This window comes from Salvia hispanica, chromosome 6 (genome assembly GCF_023119035.1).
Source record: "Salvia hispanica cultivar TCC Black 2014 chromosome 6, UniMelb_Shisp_WGS_1.0, whole genome shotgun sequence".
In the NCBI taxonomy this organism is placed as follows: Eukaryota; Viridiplantae; Streptophyta; class Magnoliopsida; order Lamiales; family Lamiaceae; genus Salvia; species Salvia hispanica.
This window is the reverse complement of record NC_062970.1, coordinates 38,989,079-39,011,197: the sequence shown is the minus strand read 5'-3', so window position 1 is coordinate 39,011,197 and position 22,119 is coordinate 38,989,079. Positions and strand designations below refer to the sequence as shown.

The 22,119-nt window shown below is 41.6% G+C and overlaps 2 pseudogenes; both read left to right on the top strand.

Moving 5' to 3' along the window:
• The first annotated feature begins 1,925 nt into the window (after positions 1-1,925).
• LOC125196371 lies at positions 1,926-10,609 on the top strand (annotated as a pseudogene).
• Positions 10,610-14,340: 3,731 nt separating this feature from the next.
• On the top strand, positions 14,341-15,793 carry LOC125195309 (annotated as a pseudogene).
• Positions 15,794-22,119: the final 6,326 nt, after the last annotated feature.

Sequence of the window (22,119 nt, the reverse complement as noted above, 5' to 3'; positions counted from 1 at the left end):
TATAATTATAATAGTCCATAAGCCCAACAATCGTGGAACCCTAGTGACTCTTCATCTATATAATGGTTATTTATTCTCCATTGTGGGGCATGAGAAATAGAGTAACATTAGAGAGAAAATACGTAAAGCTTTGTAGAGAGAATTCCTAGCATTCTTCTACGGAGCAATTGTACCGGGATAGTTTCCTGCATTGGATTGGATTGCACGTAGACCTTGATAGTAGTGGATTCAACTTGCAGGATTCAATCGCAGAAGAAAACAACACAACTAGTAAGATTTAGTTTCGTTGTGTTTTACATGCTCAACTTGCAATATGATTATGAATCTAGATCTGTTATTCTTGTATGCAATTTCCGCTGCGCTCATAGATGAATACAAGAAAACCCAACACATTGACCCGTAGCTTATACTCGGTTGAAATTTGAATATAGTGGACAACCAAGCGACGATAGTTTTTTTTCAAACATGCTAAAGTTCCTAATTTCCCATCAATGAGTCGGAAAATAGAGATACTCAAAAATTGAACTGAATTCCATCCGCCAATATATAAGTTTTATGCAAAATTCCACACAATTCAAATAAAAGCTAACCAATCAAAACTGATTCTTGGCAGCTCGCCCAATTCTATGATTAAAAACAGGCATATTTGCATAACGAATGTTTTCTTTAGTGGTACGGTGCCGCATAAAGGAAAAAAAGATGCAAAACCCTAATATCTTCCCGATTTCACCTAATATGCTTTAATTATTTTCGACTCAAATTTAACCTTTAGATTCAAATTTCAAGAAAGTGGGTATTGTTTTTATTCTTCATTCAACACACTCAACTACTATTTCTTATAAAATTTATCTTTCTAGAAATATGAATTTAACGCCGAATGAGATTGTTTGTCTCGAACGGACTATGAATAGCGTAAGTAAAATGTTCTTACGTGGGATGGGGAGTAGGGAGAGAACGTCCATTGTGAGAATTTTGGGCTGAGACAAAAAAGGGCAAACATGTGATCAAAGCTTTCAAAAGAAACCGGGCATTGAATTAAATTTTAAATACCATTTAACCAACAAGCAAATGAGCAATCAGAAAGAACACTTCAAACCTACACGATATGCTTATAGCAGTCGTATATGATAGAGGGATTAGTTGCCGCCCCTGATAGTAAGAGCAGTTTTGCATGATAGAGAGATTAGTTGAAATTCAATGTTGCCCTTGATAGAATTCGCATACCATGATAAGCCTTCTCGCTCTGTCCCATCAAAATATAGACACTTTCATTTTTCGTCCGTCTCATAAAAATAGCATATTTCCATTTATGGAAAGAACCCCCCAACTCATTAGCCATATACATCAAATTATTTACAACTTATATCACTGCGACCCACCATTAAACACTAATAATAATATGGGTCTCACTATCCACTAACATAATTTTATCTACTCTTCTCTTCATGTCTCTTACTTTACCAATCATGCATTAATTCTCGTGTCGTCCCAAATGCATTAATAGTGACAACTGTAATTAAAAATGATATTACATGTATTCAAATATATAGATCAATATAACATTGGATTTACTACATCATAATAGCATTGAATGTACCACATCATATGTAAATTATCATAATAATAAAACTTATCACAATTTAACCAAATATTTGACTTTCTAATACACCTTTAGTGAAATTTATTCTTAATTTTTTGTTAATGATCTCCTATTATGTGGTAATTTATCGACTATTAGATTACAAAATTTTATGATTGAAATTTATTGATGTGTTAAGCCATATTTTTGTCCATAGTTCACGTGCTGAAAGTCTGAAAGACGACGGTGAGACCGGCAACTTTGTTCATCGAAGTAAAAGTAGCTGATTCAAATCAGAAAAAGGTGTTGTACCATTTGTTTGTTTCGGTTGACTTGGATTTAACCAATGGCTCTGGTTTCAGATCTCACCAAATACAAGCTAGTGTTCTAGGGAGATCAATCCGTTGGAAAAACGAGTATCATCACTCGGTTTATATACAACAAATTCGAAAATACTTATCAGGTGCAGAAACACATCTTTGTGAAGTTTAAATTTAACATTTCTGAGTTTCAACTTATGTTGACAAGTATTGTGTTATGAGTCAGGATTTGATAGGAGTGAAAGGCCAATGGAAGTGATGAGCACGAGGAGTGCTCTCTCTGCTGCAGCTAAATACACCAACTCACACCACAGATTGTAAATGCAGAACAAGAGAGAACGAGCAAATTTTATTGATAGGAAAATAAAGGAAATGATAATCCTCCGCAGAGGCTTACGACCAAGTCTTCCAAAACAATTGATCTCTCCAAGATATTCTGGACTCCCTAGCTTATAATTATTTATATTGAATAATAGAAACTACTAGAATGCATAAAAATAGGAATCCCCAGATTTGCTCGATCTACTCCTTTCCAGCGCCTACTTCCAGATTCTTCTCCTTTGAACCAACTGCCTCCCTACTTCCTCGGCGGCTGTATACCTTCCAGCCGTTGACCGTATCAACTGCCCCGGCCGTCGAAACAGCCTTGTCCGCAAGGCTGAAAAATGGAAACTGGCCTCTAACATCCGCCACATCCATCCAAGTGGCTTCATCATCCTCTAATCCATACCATTTAATGAGGACCTGGTCGACAGTTTCTCCATCCCGTGAGTCAGTACGCCTTGCTAGCACCTTGTCGGAAATGATAGGAGGGTCAGCATTGACGAGGCCGTCAGGAAGCGTTGCCTCTACTGGCGCGTCCCCAATGGCACGTTTGAGGAGCGAAACGTGGAACACCGGGTGGATGCGGGCCGAGTCGGGAAGCTGCAGGCGATAAGCCGTCGCACCAATGCGAGCTTCGACCCGAAATGGCCCAAAGAAACGAGGTGCCAACTTCCTATTGCGGGCAGTGAAAAGTGAGGACTGACGGTGGGGCCGGAACCTCAGATAGACCATGTCGCCCACACTGAATTCGACGTCCCGGCGCTGCTTGTTTGCGGCCACTGTCATTCGCTCCTGGGCTCGCCCTAAATGATGGCGCAGCAGCTCCAACACGTCATCGCGAGAGCGAAGAGTGTCTAGAATGGTCCGTGCCCGAATCTCTCCTGGAAGAAAGACGTGCAAGGTGGGTGGAGGGCGACCGTAGACCACCTCGAACGGGGTCATGCCCGAAGCTGAGTGGGCGCTTGTGTTGTAGCAGTATTCCACCCCACGCTAGCCATTTGTTCCACTGCTTCAGCTGGTCAGATGAAAAGCAACGCAGGTACGTCTACAAGCACCGGTTTAACACCTCCGTCTGGCCATCCGTTTCGGGATGATAGGTGGAACTCATCTTAAGCTTAGTTCCTGTGGCACGAAACAGCTCCTTCCAAAAAGCGCTGGGAAGATAGGGTCGCGATCTGACACGATCGACCTAGGAATTCCATGAAGGCGAACCACCTCGCTTGTGAATAGTTCCGCCGCCTGCCGGGCCGTGAAGGGGTGTCTAAGGCCGATGAAGTGAGTGTATTTAGAAAGGCGGTCGACGATGACAAAAATGCAGTCAAGACCCCCCGCTCTCGGCAGTCCTGAAACAAAATCCATGCTGATATCTTCCCGAATCCGATCCGGAATCGGAAAGGGCTGCAGGAGACCGGATGGAGATTTGGTCTCGGTCTTATGCCTCTGACACGTCGCGCATGCTGCGATGAAATTTGTGACTTGCTTCATCATACCGGGCCAATAGATGTTCAAGGCAATCCGGCGATATGTACGGTAAGCTCCCGAGTGTCCCCCCGTAGGTATAACACGGAATTCAACAAGTAACCTTGGTATCCAAGGAGAACGGGGTGGGACCACTATCCTTCCCTTGTAGAACAGAGTACCGTGGACCAGCTCGTAATGAGGGGAAGTTGGCTGGCCGGCTTCCAAGGCAGCTTTGATCTTAGCGAGGGCTGGATCGGTAAACAGCGTCGCCTGGATTGTTGACCACTCTGGCCATGATGGGATCGAGATGGCCGAGAGTTCCAACGCCTCCTCGTCTCGACGGAAGAGCGCGTCGGCTGCCTTATTCAATTTGTCTTCCTTGTATACTATGGTGAAGTCGTAGCCTAATAGCTTTGCTACGCAATTTTGTTGCGCTGGAGTAGCTAAAGGGTGGGCTAGTAGTTGGCGCAGACTACGCTGATCCGTGTGAACGACGAAGCGGCGACCCAACATGTAAGGGTGCCAATGATGGATGGCAAGGACGAGGGCCATGAGTTCCTTCTCGTAGGCTGATTTGGCTAACCAACAAGAGGATAAAGTCTTGCTGAAATAGGCCACCGGTTGACGCTCTTGCATTAAAACTGCCCCAAGACCCCGGCCTGAGGCGTCACACTCAATCACAAACTCCTTAGTGAAATCTGGCATCCGGAGGAGAGGTGCCGATGTCAGCGCTGATTTGAGAGAGTCGAAGGCGGAGGCCGCTGCCTTCGGCCAAGTCCAGGCTGTTTTGGGTTGGGGTGCCAGCGGCTTCCTCAGGAGTTCCGTCAGTGGGACTGCAATCTTGCCGTAGTCTCGGATAAAACGACGGTAGTACTCTGTTAGCCCAAGGAACCCCCGAACACTCTTTAAGGATGTCGGAGTTGGCCAACGGAGGACTGCCGAGATCTTGGCAGGGTCCATTTTAACTCCTTCAAAGGACACGATGTGGCCAAGATACTCAACGTTGTCTCGACCTAGAAGACACTTCTTTGCGTTGACAACGAGGGCATGGCCATGCAGGGTCTCGAAAACCTGGCGGAGGTGGCGCATATGATCTGCCCATGTCGCGCTATAGACGAGGATGTCGTCAAAAAAACACCAAGACAAATTTTCGAAGTGCTGGTCGGAAGATGTCGTTCATCAGACTCTGGAATGTTGTCGGAGCGTTGGTGAGGCCGAACGGCATAACCAGGAATTCGTAATGGCCGGAGTGGGTGCGAAAAGCCGTTTTAGGCACGTCATTGGTCGCCACCCAAATCTGGTGGTATCCAGCTTTTAGGTCGATTTTGCTGAACCACTTGACCCCATGTAATTCGTCAAGTAATTCCTGTATCACCGGAATAGGATACTTGTCAGGTACCGTCCGTTTGTTGAGTTCCCTGTAGTCCACGCAAAACCTCCAAGAACCATCTTTCATGCGAACGAGGAGGACCGAGCTAGAGAAAGGGCTAGTGCTTGGCTGAATCACCCCGGAACTCAGCATCTCGGTGATGAGCTTCTCCATTTCATCTTTCTGCAAGTGATTATACCGATACGGGCGAACAGAAACAGGGTTAGTACCTGGAAGGAGGGGTATCTGGTGGTCAATGCGGCGGCGGGGGGGTAGTCTTGAGGTCTCCCGTGTGACTGCCGGAAATTTCTCAACCAATTTCAGCAGTTGTGACCGAGCTGCCGAGGATAGGGCCTTGCTGATCCCTAAAGGCTCCGCCAAAACCTCCTTCTCAATTGCATGGAGGACCAGCAGCAGTCACCTTCCTCGAGGCAACGGAGGTCTTGGGTGGAGCAAGCCCGGCGCATGAGTGATGGATCACCCCTGAGCGAGATGGGGCGTCCGTTGATTGCGAAATCCATGGACGACCGCTGCCAATTTGCCATAACGTAACCGAGGTAGGCCAGCCATGAGACACCCAGAATTACGTCAATGTTCCGGAGGGGAAAGACGTAGCAGGACACCACAAACTCCTCATTCTCCAATGTCAGAGGCACGCCCCTGCAAATCCCCGCTGCGCGACGTGTGGTACCATCGCCCAGCACCACTGAGTAGGGTGATGTGGGAGTAACTGGCAGCTGGAGCCATTGGGCGCATAATTCTGATATAAAACAGTAGTTTGCGCCGCTATCGACCATCACCTTAACCTGTTGAGAGGCGATTTTCCCAAATAGCTTCATTGTGTTCGTCGTGTCTAGGCCGTTCAAGGATAGAACAGATAGCTGGGGTTCAACCTCTGTCTCCAACACTTCTGATTCCTCGAGCTCAGAGTCGGTGGGCGTTTCTTCCTCCTCATCGCAGATCAGAACGTTGAGAGTCTTAGAGGGACATCTATGGGCTGGGCCGAACTTCAGGCCGAACTTGACACAGGTACCTGCTGCGATGTGCCGCCTATATTCCTCCGGAGATACGTTCCGGAAGCGTTTGGATACCGGCTTTGAAGAGCCAGATGAGTGAGAGGTGCCCTTTGAGAAAGAGCGAGTCGATTGGGCTGTATATGTGTGCGCCTGGGAGGATGATTGAGAAGGCGCTGAACGCGGGGGCTGAGTGGACGCCATCGTGTCGATGTCTAGCGCTAACTCGACTGCATCCTCATAAGTAGTGATTTTAGCGGCCTGATACGCCCGGATTTTGCACTGTTTTAAGGCCATTATTTGGTCCGTTTTTGTCATCAAAATCACTCTACATGTCCATTATTTGCATATTCTATACATTTTGGTATTTTGACGTGTTTTGTGAGAAATGTGCATATTTGAGCCGAAAAGGGGAGTAAAAACGCATAGTACGGAAATCTGGAGTCGAGACGGCGACCAGCGACCGCCGCGAAGTTGTACTGCGGACCGCCGGCGCCGGCGGTCAAAAGCTATGTGGCGGCCCGCCTCGGAAATTCTACGCTAGGAGAAGAGTCTCGCCGGCGACCGCCGGAGGACATGTGGCGGTCCGCCACCGAAGGGTCAGAGTCTCTGGACTCCAACGCGGCGACCGCCGGCCAAGGTGTGGCGGCCCGCCGGAGAAAGGAGGCGAATCCGACCAGCCCTAGATTTGCTCCAAGATTTACCAAATTTTGAAGATCTTTTCCTTCTATGATGAGGAATAATCTTCCCCTATAAATAGGACCTCAAGCTTCATCAAGAAGAGAGTTTTTTTTCCGACACACAACGAGAACACATTCATAGAGATCAAAAGCTAGAGTACTTCAATTGTGCAAGGAGTTGAAGAAGGATTTCAAGAACATCAAGAACGACAAGGATTCAACCTACGGGTTTTATTTGCTTTAGTTTTATGTTCAAATTGCTTTCCCTTCAATCTATGTTTTTAGTTTATTCAGTCATGTGTAACTAAACTCATAGGATTCTAGGGATGTGTTAGTAGCAACTTTGGTTATACAATTCCGTTTTCTATTTAATATCCGTTTTGTTTTTACTTTGTTTCTTCACTAAGTTAATCATGATGCTTCATAATTGAGTGACACAATTATGTATGATTCAATACAACTTGCTTCATAACTGTGACAAAGTTCTAGCGAGTTAGATCCACTTAGTAGACACTACAGTTAGCTTCCTTTAATACGGCACTGTTAATTGAGAGTGAGGACTTTTCAAGGGTCTTAGGAGCTTTTTGGAGTTATGTGTTAGGATTGACAACCCTAATGTTAGTAATCAACGTTTGTATCGCATGAGCATAAGCTAGGTGACTCGTCATTTCAAAGTATTAACTGTGCTAGGGTATTGTAGTTTGGAATTTGTATAACCATTAAAGCGAAAGCACATCCCTGGAATTCCCCTTATCTCTATACTTTTCTCTCCGTAATTTGCTTGTTTTTAGTTGTTTACTGTTTTTAATATTTACTGTTTTCAAAAAGTTTCCAATAATTCTTGCTTCTCCAGATAGTAATTGAGTTCTAGTAGAAGATAGACACTTTGTGTACATCTTCCTCGTGTTCAATACCCGGTACTAACCTTTTGCTATACTATACCTACTCTGTATACTTGCAGGTATTTATAGTGCAAATAAAAAGTGCATCACGGCCTTCATTTGTAGACGGACCTCAGGTCAAAGTGCTGCCATAAAAAATCCCAAGTATTGCTGACACGAGATGTCCGGAACCTGTGCGAGGCGCGCCTCAAAAGCAGCCACGAAATCTGTCAGAGAACCAGTGTAGCAGACTACAACGAATGCTTCATATTCATTCAATGCCCCATTGCCTCCAAAGCATTTCATCAACTCCCTTGCAAACCGAGCCCACGGCAGATCCGGAACTCGCTGTCGCAACAACTGGTACCAAGGGAGGGCAGCACCTGCCAGAGCTACCTTTGCGATGCCTACCCGGTCCTCGGAAGGGGTTTCCGAGATCAGAAAATATTGCTCCGCCCGTGCGAGCCATGCGAGGGCGTTCGAGCCATCAAAAGTTGGCATGGGTGACGCCGAAACACCGCCCGCGGATGCCGACTTTGGCTCCCGATTCATTGAGGTGGATCCGTCCTCATGTCCGGCAGTCCCCATAAGTTTGAGTGAAGCGAAACCCTCGCGCATCTCCTGAAGCATGGCGGTCAGTTCTGATTGTACCTTCGTCACTTGGTCATCGGTGCGGCGGAATTGGGCATTCAGTTCCTTCACCGCTGCATCCAACAAGAGCCTACCATGTTCCAAATCCTCCGTAGCCTTCTCCAATTCGTCCAGTCACGTGTCCGATCGAGAGTTCACCATTGTTCACCGCACCAATTGATAGGAGCGAAAGGCCAATGGAAGTGATGAGCACGAGGAGTGCTCTCTCTGTTGCAGCTACATACACCAACTCACACCACAGATTGTAAATGCAGAACAAGAGAGAACGAGCAAATTTTATTGATAGGAAAATAAAGGAAATGATAATCCTCCGCAGAGGCCTACGACCAAGTCGTCCAAAACAATTGATCTCTCCAAGATATTCTGGACTCCCTAGCTTACAATTATTTATACTGAATAATAGAAACTACTAGAATGCATAAAAATAGGAATCCCCAGATTTGCTCGATCTACTCCTTTCCAGCGCCTACTTCCAGATTCTTCTCCTTTGAACCAACTGCCTCCCTACTTCCTCGGCGGCTGTATACCTTCCAGCCGTTGACCGTATCAGGATTTGACCCCAAATATCACTGATTAGCACTTGGCACATGCTATTCCGTCTAAATTCCTAAGATCTTTTATCTTTTCCCATCTTTAATAATTTTTCACAGTTGTACACTCTCCTACACATTCATTGATCCGCTTCTGTGGTTACAGAATTTTGTACCATTGAGACATGTGATCGATGTTACTTGATCGGTTTAGCATTGTTTTTCAAGGTCTTAAGGCATCTTAAATAGTTCATTGGATAGCCTAGTTGTTAGTGAAGTTCATGAATCTGCCTGATTTTGTTTTGAAGAACTCAATGAGTTAGATAACTTTTATCTTTTCTACGAATAGCATAAGACTATCTGTTCTCTCTTTTTTAGACATCAGTCAACAAAAGTCTTAGTTCATCAAAAATCAGAAACTACATGTTATGCTAGGTATAAAATAAACAGCATCAAGCTAGATCATTTTTAGTTTACTTTGGTTCACATTGTCAATAGAACCTTTGTCTGAGCTTGTCATAATTTTAGAATAAATTTACCATATCTTTTTTTGCCATTATTGTTTCATTCAGGCAACTATTGGTCTAGATTTTATTTCAATTACGATGTACCTTGAAGACCGGACTGTACGTTTGCAAATATGGTAAGACATGCTTTTTGTTAGGGATGGTTTTATGAACGCTTCGTCAGCTCTTTACATTCTTTTTGAAAAAATGTACCAAAAAATATGCTCCTGTAGAAGCTATCAGTGTCTTCCCTACGCCATTGGAAAAACCAAGCATGTTGTTTTTATAATTTATCATATTTGAGTTTTCTAACCTTAGTCAAAGTGAAATTTTAAGTGATTCTTAGTGCCACTCTGCTATAGGGTTCTTTATTTCTGGCTGATTATTTCAAGTGTTCCACTTTTGCTTGCATTTGTTTCTCAGTTTGTTTCTCTTGTAGAGGAATGATCTTCCAATCTATTCAATTTTAGGGATACTGCTGGACAAGAAAGATTTAGATAAGGGATTCTTCTGTTGCAGTCATAGTATATGATGTTGCAAGTATGTCACTATATCTCTAATTAAGTGTGATTTTGACTTCATTCGATGATGTTTGATTGGTTCCAACTTTATTCCTTAGCTTTGTAGTGCTGATTATATTGCTGGCTATTAGGCCAACAATCCTTTCTCAACACTGCAAAGTGGATCAAGGATGTTCGCACTGAGACAGAAGGAAGTGATTATATCATTGTCCTAGTTGGCAACAAAGCCGATCTAGTGGATAAGAGGTAAACACATTTCAAATTTACTACTAACACCCAAAATTAAACTATGGAGATTCCTTTCAAACATTGATGATCATTGTCTTTCATTTTATCTAAATCTATATAAGGTTTCATTTAAGCATGCTATATTGTAGTGAAATAGATTAAGAATTTAAGAGTAACTATCAAATTACCCATATTAAGAGGCGATGCTACTACAAAATGATAACTATAACAGGCAAGTTTCAATCGCGGAAGGACAGGCGAAAGCTCTTGATTTTGGTGCCATGTTTATTGAAACAAGTGCAAAGGCTGACTTCAATACAAAGGTATCATATAGTAGTACATTGCAAATCATTTAATATTAATTTAATTTGTTCAGCTCAATCTGCTTAATCTTGTTTTTGCATGCAATATAAACAGGTGCTATTCAGGAAGATTGCTACAGCCCTGCCAAGTACGCGGTTAACTCTGTTATCAGCGAAGCAAGACGAGATGGTCAAAGTCAACCTCAACGCGTCACAGCAGCAGTCGCGAGGTTGCACTTGCTAAAAAGATGAACCAGAACATTGGTTTAATTTATGCCAAAGATATATTTTTATTGGACAGAATATGCATATCTGTAAAGAGCTTTCTTTCTACCTTGAGCATTAGATTTTTGTTTGTGTTTGTCGAGACTACTTCAACTCGTCGGATACACTTTCAGAACATTATTCACATATAAGAAACTTTCTATGAGGTGACACACATTCCCTGAAAATTATTCACATATAAGAAACTTTCTATGAGGTGACACACATTCCCTATTAACAATACTTCGATCACTTTTTTTCTTTTTTATCTCACTTTATCAACTATACAGTAAAACTCGTATCGTTTCAAAAGTTTCTATTTTTTAAAGGATAAAGGAAGTATTATTAGAACGAAGTATCAAAGATAGTCGGCTCTTGGCATGTCCCCAACTGTCCAGGGTTTGATTAATCAGAGTTATTAATAAAGAAAATAAAGAGCAGAAATAAGTTTACAACCCTCCACACAATTTTTGAACAAAAACAAAAGGATTTCTCTCACCCTCTCTTACTTCGATCGGCGCCGTTGCTCTGAGCGGTGAGCGGTGACAGGCGGGACGAGAGCTAAACTAGTTTATCGGCAGAAGGAAGAAACTCTAGATGAAGAAGGAGAACGATAAGCGACAGAGAAGGAGAACGAGAAGGGGGAGGGGAAGGGGAGGAGCACCTAGGAAGAACTTATATGTGAACACACTAAATTTATACACCATCAAATATGGCTCACGTTTCGGACAAACGAGACATAGGAAGAACTTATATATGAACACACTAAATTACAATGTTCAATAATATCTCAAGAATTGAAATTTAGTTGACCATATGAACGGAAATTACCTCCTTTCTGCAACAGTAACATGTGACACACACACACACACAAACAAACAATATATGAACACACTAAATTAGGCCGTTGACGGACCTTCAAGTTCAACCCAGATGGCCTTATAGCTCAAGATTTAGTATTTACATCAAATTACTCAACAAAAGCTCATTGCAACACTATTTCCAGATTCAGTGCAACATAATTTCCAGAATCAATTGGATTACTTCTTCATCACAATTTTAGTTCATCATACTACACTCCAATTGTTCTTGAGGTCGATTTTCAGTCGGATTCGATTTTGAGAGGCAGGTGCTTTTCTCCTTCCCCTCCACCTTCTTGTTCTCGTTCTCGTTCTCCTTCTCCTTCTCCTTCTCCTTCTCCTTCTCCTTCTCCTTCTCCGTCGACTTATCGTTCTCCTTCTCCATCTAGAGTTTCTTCCTTCTGCCGATAAACTAGCTTAGCTCTCATCCCGCCGCTCGCCGCTCAAGCAACGGCGCAGATCGAAGTGAGAGAGGGTGAGAGAATACCTTTCGTTTTTGTTCAAAAATTGTGTGGAGGGTTGTAATCTTATTTCTGCTCTTTATTTTCTTTTTTAATAACTCTTATTTTGGTATTTTAAATAATACTCCCTCCGTCCTCCGTCCGGCTAAGATGACACATTGCTTAGCCAGCACAAGATTTTATGAGTTATTGGTTAAAATGTTTAATTGGAGAGAGAAGATGAGTATAAATATTAAAGTAGAGAGATAAAGAAAGATGGATATTTTAATAGAAGTGAGAAAAAGTGGTTGAGTGTATTAATTGGAGAGAGAAAGTTACCAAAAAAGGAAATGTATCATCTTAGTTGGGACAAACTAAAAAGGAAAACGTGTCATCTTAAGCGGGGCGGATGGAGTATATCCTTAAAAAAACCTTGAAACCATCTCTTCTGCAAATTCGTTTCCCATGCTCTGATTTATTACTCCCCTCATCCCACAAAGATTGTCTCATTTTTCCATTTTTATCCGTCCCACAAAATTTGTGTCATTTCACTTTTTACCATATTACTATAAAACTAATACTCCTTCCGTCCCACGATAGGTGACCTATTTCTTTTGGGCACGAGATTTAAGGAATGGTATTTAAATAAGTTAAAGTGGAAAGAGTAAAGTATGAGAGAGGGAAAAGTAGAGGAGAGAAGAGAGAACAAAGTAAGAGAGATGACTTTTTGCTAAAAATGGAAATAGGTCACTTATAGTGGGACACCCCAAAAAGGAATACAAGTCACTTATCTTGGGACGGAGGGAGTATATAAAAGTAGGATCCACATTCCACTAACTCATTTCTACTCACTTTCCATTACATTTTTTAAAACTCGTGTCCGGTCAAAGTGGGACAATCTTTGTGGGACGGGGGGAGTACACCTAAGGATGTCAATCGGGCTAACCCGTTCGGGTTCGGGCCAACCCACTCGGGTTGCCGGGTTATTTGGGCGCAGGCTATTCGGGTTATGGATTTTTCGGGTTATAAATTTTCCACCCTAACCCTAAACCGCCGGGTTTTGGGTTAACCCATCGGGCTATTCGGGCCTAAAAGCTTTCAAAAAATAATTTCTTGTATCGAAATTTTCTTTAATAAAATGATTTTAAATTTTAGATACTTTTTTTCTTTTTAGTTAGAATCATATAAAATCTTCATATTTTCATAGTATTCTACAATAATACTTGGAAATAAGCATTTCATCTCGACCAACTACAACATAAATTAAAGCTTGTGTTCGTGTCATTATTTTGGGCTTTTGGCATTGTTCGCAACTAATTATTTGTGAAAATTAAAAATCATATCTTACATGAATCATTATTAAAATGATAAATATATTAAGATTTTGATGAGTTATTTCTTAATTTTGTCTTGATTGGCTTTGGTTGTGGTAAGACACTAATGGCAGGTGATGGGACGGTGGAATAATGAGTCGAGGAGGAACTTGAAAGCTAATATTATGGGATCGAGTGGAAAAGTATAAAATGAAGTTTGAATAAGAGTATAAGACTAATGATTATGTAGAAAGATTGAGGATTCAAAAATATAAAAAAACCTAAAACTTAATAATTTTAATTAAAAGTTGCAACCCATCGGACCCACCCGCAACCCGTTCGGGCCAACCCGTTTAACCCGTCAACCTATTCGGGTCAACCCGTTTAGGCCGTTTTATATTCATGTAATAAAATTACAAACCTAACCCGCTCATTTTACCGGGTTGTTTGAGTCAGCCCACGAGTTTCGGGTTGAATTGACATCCCTAAGTATAACACATTTCTCACAAACATTTCTCATGCAAATTCGTTAGAAGCCTCATAATTTTTGTTATATATATGTATACGAAAAAATAATTCAAATAGAGAGAGTTACGTGAAATTGTAAATTTTTAAAATATTTTATGAATTACAACTATAATTGAAATCAATGTGTCAATACACATTCAAATATATACATCATTATAACGATTTACTACATCATAACATTATTATAATATTGAATGTACATTATATGTAAATTATCGTAATAATATGTATTTAAGCAAGTATTTGACTATCTAATACACCTTTAGCGAAATTTGATTCTTAATTATCAAAATTTATCTTCTATTATGCGGTAATTTATTGATCATCAGATTACAAGATTTTATGATCTAAATTTGGTCTTAATTATGTATTTAAATTAATTCAGTTTAAATCCCTATGCATATAAGCCATATTTTTGTCCATATTTCACCTTCTGAAAGCTGAAAGACGAACGAAGCTCTTTTTCCCGTTAGATCGGTGTCGGTCGAAGTAAAAGTAGCTGATTCAAATTCGAAAGAGCCAAAGAGGTGTTCTGCAATTTGTTTGTTTCGGTTGACCAGATTTTGACTGATGGCTCTAGTTTCCGATATCGCCAAATTCAAGCTAGTGTTCCTGGGAGATAAATCCGTCGGAAAAACGAGCATCATCACTCGGTTTGTGTACGACAAATTCGATAATACTTATAAGGTGTGGAATCACATTTTTGTGAAGTTAACGCATATCTTTTCTGAATTTCATCTTATATTGAAAAATACACTATCTATCTCACGTTATTTGAGACATTTCTTTTCGATAGGAGATTTAAGAAACTTGTGTCTAGTGGGTTAAATAGAGATTAAATAAAGTAGGTGAGAAAAGAAAGAGTAAAGTATGTGAGAGAATAAAAATAAGTATGATTATATGTTTTGTTTTTTTTTTTCCGAAATGACTCAAATAAACAACACTAACTACCAGGGAATAAGTGATTGCAGTTATATATTGCTATCTTAATGGATAAATTTTTAGTTTACTTGGGTTCACATTGTTAATAGAACCTTTGTCTTAACTTTTTGCCATTATTTTTTTGTTAAGGAAACTACTGGTTCCAACTTTGTTTTTCACTTCATACTCATATTGCTGGCTGGCTATATAATTAGGCCGACAGTCCTTTGTTAACACTGCAAAGTGGATCGAGAATGTTCGCAGTGAGAGACGAAGCAATGATATAATCGTCTTAGTTGGAAACAAAACCGATCTGGTGGATAAGAGGTAAACTCCATTAAACTAAACATTCCCAATTATACTTTGATTTTACTTATATGGGTGGGATTCCTTCCAAGCAATACAAGTTCTATATTGTACTGAAATAGATCAAGATTTTAAGCTTTTCTTTATCATTGCTCTGATCACTTTTACTAAAACAGGAAAGTTTCAATGAAGGAAGCAGAAGCTAAAGCTCGTGATTGAAGTGTCATGTTTATTGAAACAAGTGCAAGGGATGCAGATGACTTTAATATAAAGGCAAATTAATTAAATGATGAATCTTGTTTTTAGAGCGATGAATGTAAGTATTTAATTAATGTATTTTGATGCATTATAAACAGGCGCTATTCAGGAAGATCATTGCAGCCCTGCCAGGGATGGAAACTCTGTCATCAGCGGAGCTAGATGAGATGGTCGGTGTCAACCTCAACGGAAATGCATCTCAGTCTGATACGAGCACGGTCACCCCAGAGCAGATAGACGACACACAAGAAGCACCCGAGAGGATAAACTCACGCGTCAACCTCAACGAAAATGCATCGCAGTCTGATACGAGCACGGTCACTCCAGAGCAGATAGACCACACAGAAGAAGCACCCGAGAGGATAAGCTCACCAAGGCCAAGATCGGGCCCACTGCAGCCACAAAGGAAGGCTCCCGGCCGTTTTGTTTACTTATTTTTGTTTTTTACTATTTTTTACTGTAGAAAAGATTGGGAGAAGGTTTCATATATTTTCTTGATGAATATCACACAATATGTTACATTATTATATAGGCATAGAATATGCATATATGGTAAACCTAGATTATGGAGATCCTATTTTATTTTTGGTAATAGATCAATTTACAATCAATCCCATTATTCTCGGTATCTTCCAACACTCCCCCTCAAGTTAAGTAATGGGATTTCCAATACTTAACTTGCCCAATACTCCTCTGAACGACTTCGAGTTCACTGCTTTGGTCAATATGTCCGCCAATTGATCTTCTGACTTGACAAACGGCAATTCTACAATTTTCGCCTCAATATTCTCCTTTATAAAATGTCGGTCCACCTCCACATGCTTGGTCCTATCATGCTGAATCGGGTTCTCGGAAATACTAATCGCAGCCTTGTTATCGCAGAACAATTTGCATGGTTGTGATAGGTGAAGATCAAGTTCCATCATGAGTCTCTTTAGCCACAGTATCTCAGTGAGACCACTTCTTATTCCTCGAAATTCTGCTTCTGCACTTGATAGTGCAACCACCTTCTGTTTCTTGCTTCTCCAAGTGACAAGGTTTCCTCCTACAAAGGTGAAGTAGCCTGCGGTTGATTTTCTATCATTTGGGTTCCCAGCCCAGTCTGCATCAGTGAACCCATGTACTTCTAAGTGACCGTGTTTCTTAAACAACACTCCATGATCTGCTGTACCCTTCAAGTATCGGACAATTCTCAAAACAGCCTCCCAATGATCTTCCTGCGGTGAATGCATGAACTGGCTTACCACTCCCACTGCGTACGCTATATCTGGGCGGGTATGTGAAAGATAGATGAGTTTTCCGACCAGCCTCTGATATCTCCCTCTGTCAGTAAGCTTCGCTCCTTCACATATTTGTAACCCATGATTCTGCATCATCGGAGTGTCTGCAGGCTTGCAGTCGATCATCCCAACTTCTGCGAGCAAGTCAAGCACATACTTCTTTTGATTGATGAAAATTCCCCGGTCTGATCTTAGAACTTCAATGCCTAAGAAATACTTGAGGAGACCTAGATCCTTCATCTCGAACTCTGTGAACAAGTTCTTCCTTAGTTCCCCTATCTCTTCTTCATCGTCTCCTGTGATAATCATGTCATCCACATAAATGATGAGGCACGTGATCTTTCCACCTTTCTTCTTGAGAAACAATGTATGATCAGAATTACTCTGCTTGTAACCATATTTCTTCATTACTTCAGTAAATCGTCCGAACCATGCCCTAGGAGATTGCTTTAGCCCATACAACGTTCTTTTCAGCTCGCATACTTCACCAGGCTGGAACTCTTTAGTGAATCCGGGGGGAGGAACCATGAACACAGGCTTTGGAAGTTCACCGTGTAGAAATGCATTTGTGACATCGAACTGGTGAAGTGGTCAGTCTTTGTTTGCTGCAATTGAGAATAACACTCGTACGGTATTGATCTTTGCCACGGGAGAGAAGGTCTCTGCGTAGTCAACTCCATATGTTTGAGTGTATCCTTTCGCCACAAGTCGAGCCTTATATCGCTCGATTGAACCATCCGGTCTCCGTTTGATGGTAAACACCCATCTACAGCCCACGGCCCTGACTCCGTCTGGCAGTTTTCCCTTTACCCAAGTATTGTTTCTCATCAAGGCTTTCATTTCTGTAAACATAGCCTCTCTCCAATATTTATGTTTCATTGCTTCTTCAGCAGTCTGTGGAATTTCCTCTTCTTCATATAGAGCTGCCTCGAAAGCTCGTGCCATCTTCGTCAGGTTTCCTTGCACAAAATTCGCCACTCCATATCTGCTTTTCGCCCCAATCTTTTCCGGAGAGTACCTTTTAGGGGGAACACCTCGAGTACTTCGGTAAGGAAGGATGTATCTCCCAGTATCACCATCTATAGCATTCTCTTCAATCTCTGCATTGTTAGTACCAATTGCAGTGTTTTCTTCAAAGACTGGTTCCAAACGTACCTCGGATATTGGTTGAGAAGGATCAGAGGGGCGCGGTTGAGGTGACTCTGGGGAGGCTTGCTCGGCGACAGTGACAACTGTCTCTGATGGACCCTCAATTGAAGGGCTTGGAGGTGGCACAAACCAACTTAGACAGTCCTCATGTTTATTTGTAGGTTTAGGTATTTTCTTCCCCTGACTGTTAAGGTGGTGAGGGTAAAAGAACTCGGTTTCAAGGAAATTGCAGTTTATAGTGGTGATGACTTTCTTAGTACTTGGATCAAAGCACCTATATCCCTTTTGATTTATCCCATACCCCACAAACACACATTTGGTTGCGCAGGGGGAAAGTTTGGTTCTCTCGTGTTTGGGAATATGGACGTAGACAGTACACCCAAAGACTTTAGGTGGCATGCTAAGGGGTTCTGGTATTTGGGTTTGTTGGGTAAGGATGTCAAGAGGAGTTTTTGTGTTTAGGATTTTGGTAGGTAGTCTGTTTATCAAGTATACTGAGGTTGCAACAGCTTCAGGCCAAAGGGAGTCTGGGACTTTGGATTCAATCATAAGGGCACGGGTGATTTCTAGGATGGTTTGATTTTTCCTCTCTGCAACCCCATTTTGTTCGGGTGTATAGGCACAAGATGTTTGGTGAATAAGACCATTTTTTCTAAAGAATTCAGACATGGTGTTATTGACAAATTCCCTCCCATTATCTGAACGAAGAATTTTTATGGTGGTGCAGAATTGGGTTTGGATCATTTGAAAAAATAGGATAAATTTATCAACAACTTCTGATTTTTGTTTTAGAAAATAGATCCAAGTCATTCTAGTGCAATCATCAATGAATGTCACAAAATATCGAAAACCACTACCCCCAATAACAGGTGCAGGACCCCACACATCGGCATGCACTAAATCAAACATAAATTTTATACGAGTATCTGAAGGTTTAAAAGACTGTCAGTGGCTCTTGGCCAAAACACATGTCTCACAGGAAAAATCTCTAGGTAATGAAAAATCGAGAAACAAAAGTTTGAAATAACCATGAGAAGGATGTCCTAGTCTTCTGTGCCATAGCCAAGCCTCTTCTTTCGTGGATCCGTGAGCCAGCATCGCATTACCATGTTGAGCTGCCCCATCCACGTAGTAGAGTCCCTGGTTCTCAGTGCCACGCCCAACGATCCTCCTCGTCCGAATATCCTGTAAAATGCAAAAACTTGGATACATTAGGAGTGTACAATTCAACTCTCTTGTCACATGGCTTACTGACATTAGTCTCTGGGACAAGCTAGGAACAAATAAACAATTTGACAGTCGGAGGTTAGGGGAAATTTCTATGGTTCCAGTCCCGGCTACCGTAATTAATTCCCCATTTGCAGTTCTAATGTAGGTTTTAGTCACTTCCCCAAAATCACTAAAATCAGATTTTTCTGGAGTCATAGTATCTGTAGCACCACAATCAAAGATCCATCCCTTCCTATCAATATTATCGGTATTTTGCACAGAAAAAGCAGCGGAAATATTCATCAAAGGTGCAAAACGGTTTCTAGTTAAAATCTGGGGGTGTATTTTGGATTTTCGGATGTCCTATGGGGCAATTTCACAATTATGCATATCTGGGGGTTTCATTTTAGAAGGATGGGGTATCAAGTTTAAATCATGCATATCTGGGGGACCATTCTGCAAAATGTTAAATAAAGGATTTGATCTTCGATCAAATCCTATACCTCCTGAGTGAACTCCGCCGCCGTTCCATTTCTGCAGCTCCGTCGCTCCAGCCCTCTCCACGAAATTTCCGACCCGAACCCCTCCGATACCGCCGCCACCACCACTCCCACCGTTGACATCTGGGTATGAGGCGTAGTTTGGCTGGTTTGCCCCTTCGTCTTGGTGTTGATTTGGGCGTTGTTCTGTTTCTGCCCTATCTCTCCGATCCCGATGGCGGCGAGTTTTGATTGAGCTCTAGCTTTCTGCCGTTCATCCCACCATTCCGGGTATCCCACCCGAAGAAAGCAAGTCTCCCTCGTGTGTTTGTTCTTGCCGCAGTGAGAACACCATAGCTTGCTTTTGTCGATTTTGCCTCCGGTTTGGTGATTGCTTCCGGTAGGCGGCGGTCGAGGTGGTCCGTTCCTGTTGCTTTGTCGATCTCTCTGTGCCCCGAATCCATAGCCAATTTCTCCCGAGTCACTCCAGAGCAGATAGACCACACAGAAGAAGCACCCGAGAGGATAAGCTCACCAAGGCCAAGATCGGGCCCACTGCAGCCACAAAGGAAGGCTCCCGGCCGTTTTGTTTACTTATTTTTGTTTTTTACTATTTTTAATTTATGTTACTACTTTCTTTTAATGTAAAGGGCCGACCGTTTTATAAACTTCTTTCCCCAACTCCTAAGTAGGTTGTTATCACAATCATTCAACAAATACAATAACAAAATTAATATTTCTCCTATATATTCTCTCTTCTTTCTTTCGAGAATTAGGGTTTCTCAAATCGAACCATGCATGCACGCCGAGATTGAGCTATTTTCGATCCTCGTCCTTCGTGTGCTCTTACGATAGGATTTAGTTTCTATCATCTGGTGCAAGAGGTTGGCGCTTGCTGAAAAGGTGAACCAGAAAATTGGTGTATGCCAAAGATATATTTTTATTGGACGGAATATGAATATGTAAAGAGCTTTCTTTCTACCTTGAGCATTGAATTTGGATTTTGATAGTCGATTGTATTTCAATATATTTTATTACTACACCCATTATCGCACCACACTCTTCATTACAACATGAAATTATAAACAATAGAAATTGTCAAAAATCATTGCAGTGGGCATAGCCAAGATTTTAATCTTGGAGGGCTCAAATTTTGGGTAGTATTGTCGCCGGGAAAAATTACGACATACTCTCTCTGTTCACAAAAAATAGACAAAGTTATAAATGACCCGGTTTTAAATTATACTCCTAATAAAGTAAGAGAGAGTGATAAAATGTGGTAGAAATAGTGTTAGTGGATTGTGAAATCCACATTTAAAAAATAATGTGTAGAGTTAGTATTGGTTTAAAACTTTTCATTTCTAGACTTAGTCTAATTATTATAGATGGCCTAAAATGGTTAAACGTGTCTGATTTTTTTTTTTTTTGGACGGGGTTGCTAATGAGATCAACAATGAGAGCGAAATAATCTGAAGATGGTCAATTGAAACTATGGATACATATGTTGACAACCGTTAAAAACAGTGTCAACTTCAAAAGAATCGATATATTTATTCTTAGATTCTACGTTGGGAGAAATGTTCTCCTGCACGCATAATTTGAGTGCCTTGTGAGCAGCTATATTACACGTAAGCTAGAGTCCAGAATTTTAGGTGTTTCTGTTTTATGATTCTATATCTATTTATGTTATATTGTAGGTATAGATTTATTTTCCTTTTCTTTTCCCTTTCCTTTCGTACCTTCTTATCTCAGTGAGAGTTCAGTTTGTTCAACTTTCTAAGAAAATGGTGATGATTACACCACAATTGACCAAAGAGGAGAGGGAAAAAAGACTACAAGAGTGATGCCAGTACAAGGCTACAAGAACAACCCTGAACTTGATGCAAGAAAAGTACGCCGTCAAAATAACAAAATAGAACATGACCCAATTAGCTTGAGATCGATCATCTAGTTTCATCTTTCTCTTCAAAATGAATGAAAGAAACAAAAGAATCCAATTTTACCTATGAAGTTGAATTATATTGTGATAATGTTGTGGAGTGCGGACAAAATAGGCACAATAATTGAACCGACATACTAGATAGTTGAGGTTCTGAGGACAAACAAATACATATAGTTTAAATGTTGGAGATTTATGGATTACAAGAAGGAATACAGAAAAGAACTGAAACTAAAATTACAAATGAAAATCGAAACTACAAAGTGTAGAACAGGAAAGAGCCGAGTCGAGGAGTCCTCTTTCCGCAAGACGAGATACGCTCCGGTAGTGCTCTTCGGATTGGCGTTTCGTCCCCAAAGATAAAACGGCTACGTCTCTGGTGAAGCAGCACCGCTATCAGCAGAGCTCCGGCGAACTGGATGGAGGAGAGGGCAGAGCTTCGACAGAAGAACAATGCAGAGAGAGAGAGAGCTTATGATGCAGAATGCTTTCTAGTGTTTGATGATGTGTAGAATGCATGGAATGGCTAGCCTATTTATAGGCTCGGTCCACTGCAGGGGGTCAACGGCCATAATGGCCGTCATTAAAGCTAGACCGTAACGGTCGTCGGTTACGAGCTGTAACGTTCGGGCATTACAAGCCGTTACGCGCTCAGAGCTAGAGAGGCTGAGTCTAGAAGCTTCTAGATTCGTTCACAACGTGGACTATCACGTGTCAGCCACGTTGGCTTACCGCGTCATACTGACGAGGTGGCATCCCGCTTGGCTCGCTGACGTGGAAACGGTGATGGTCTAAAAAGAACTAGACC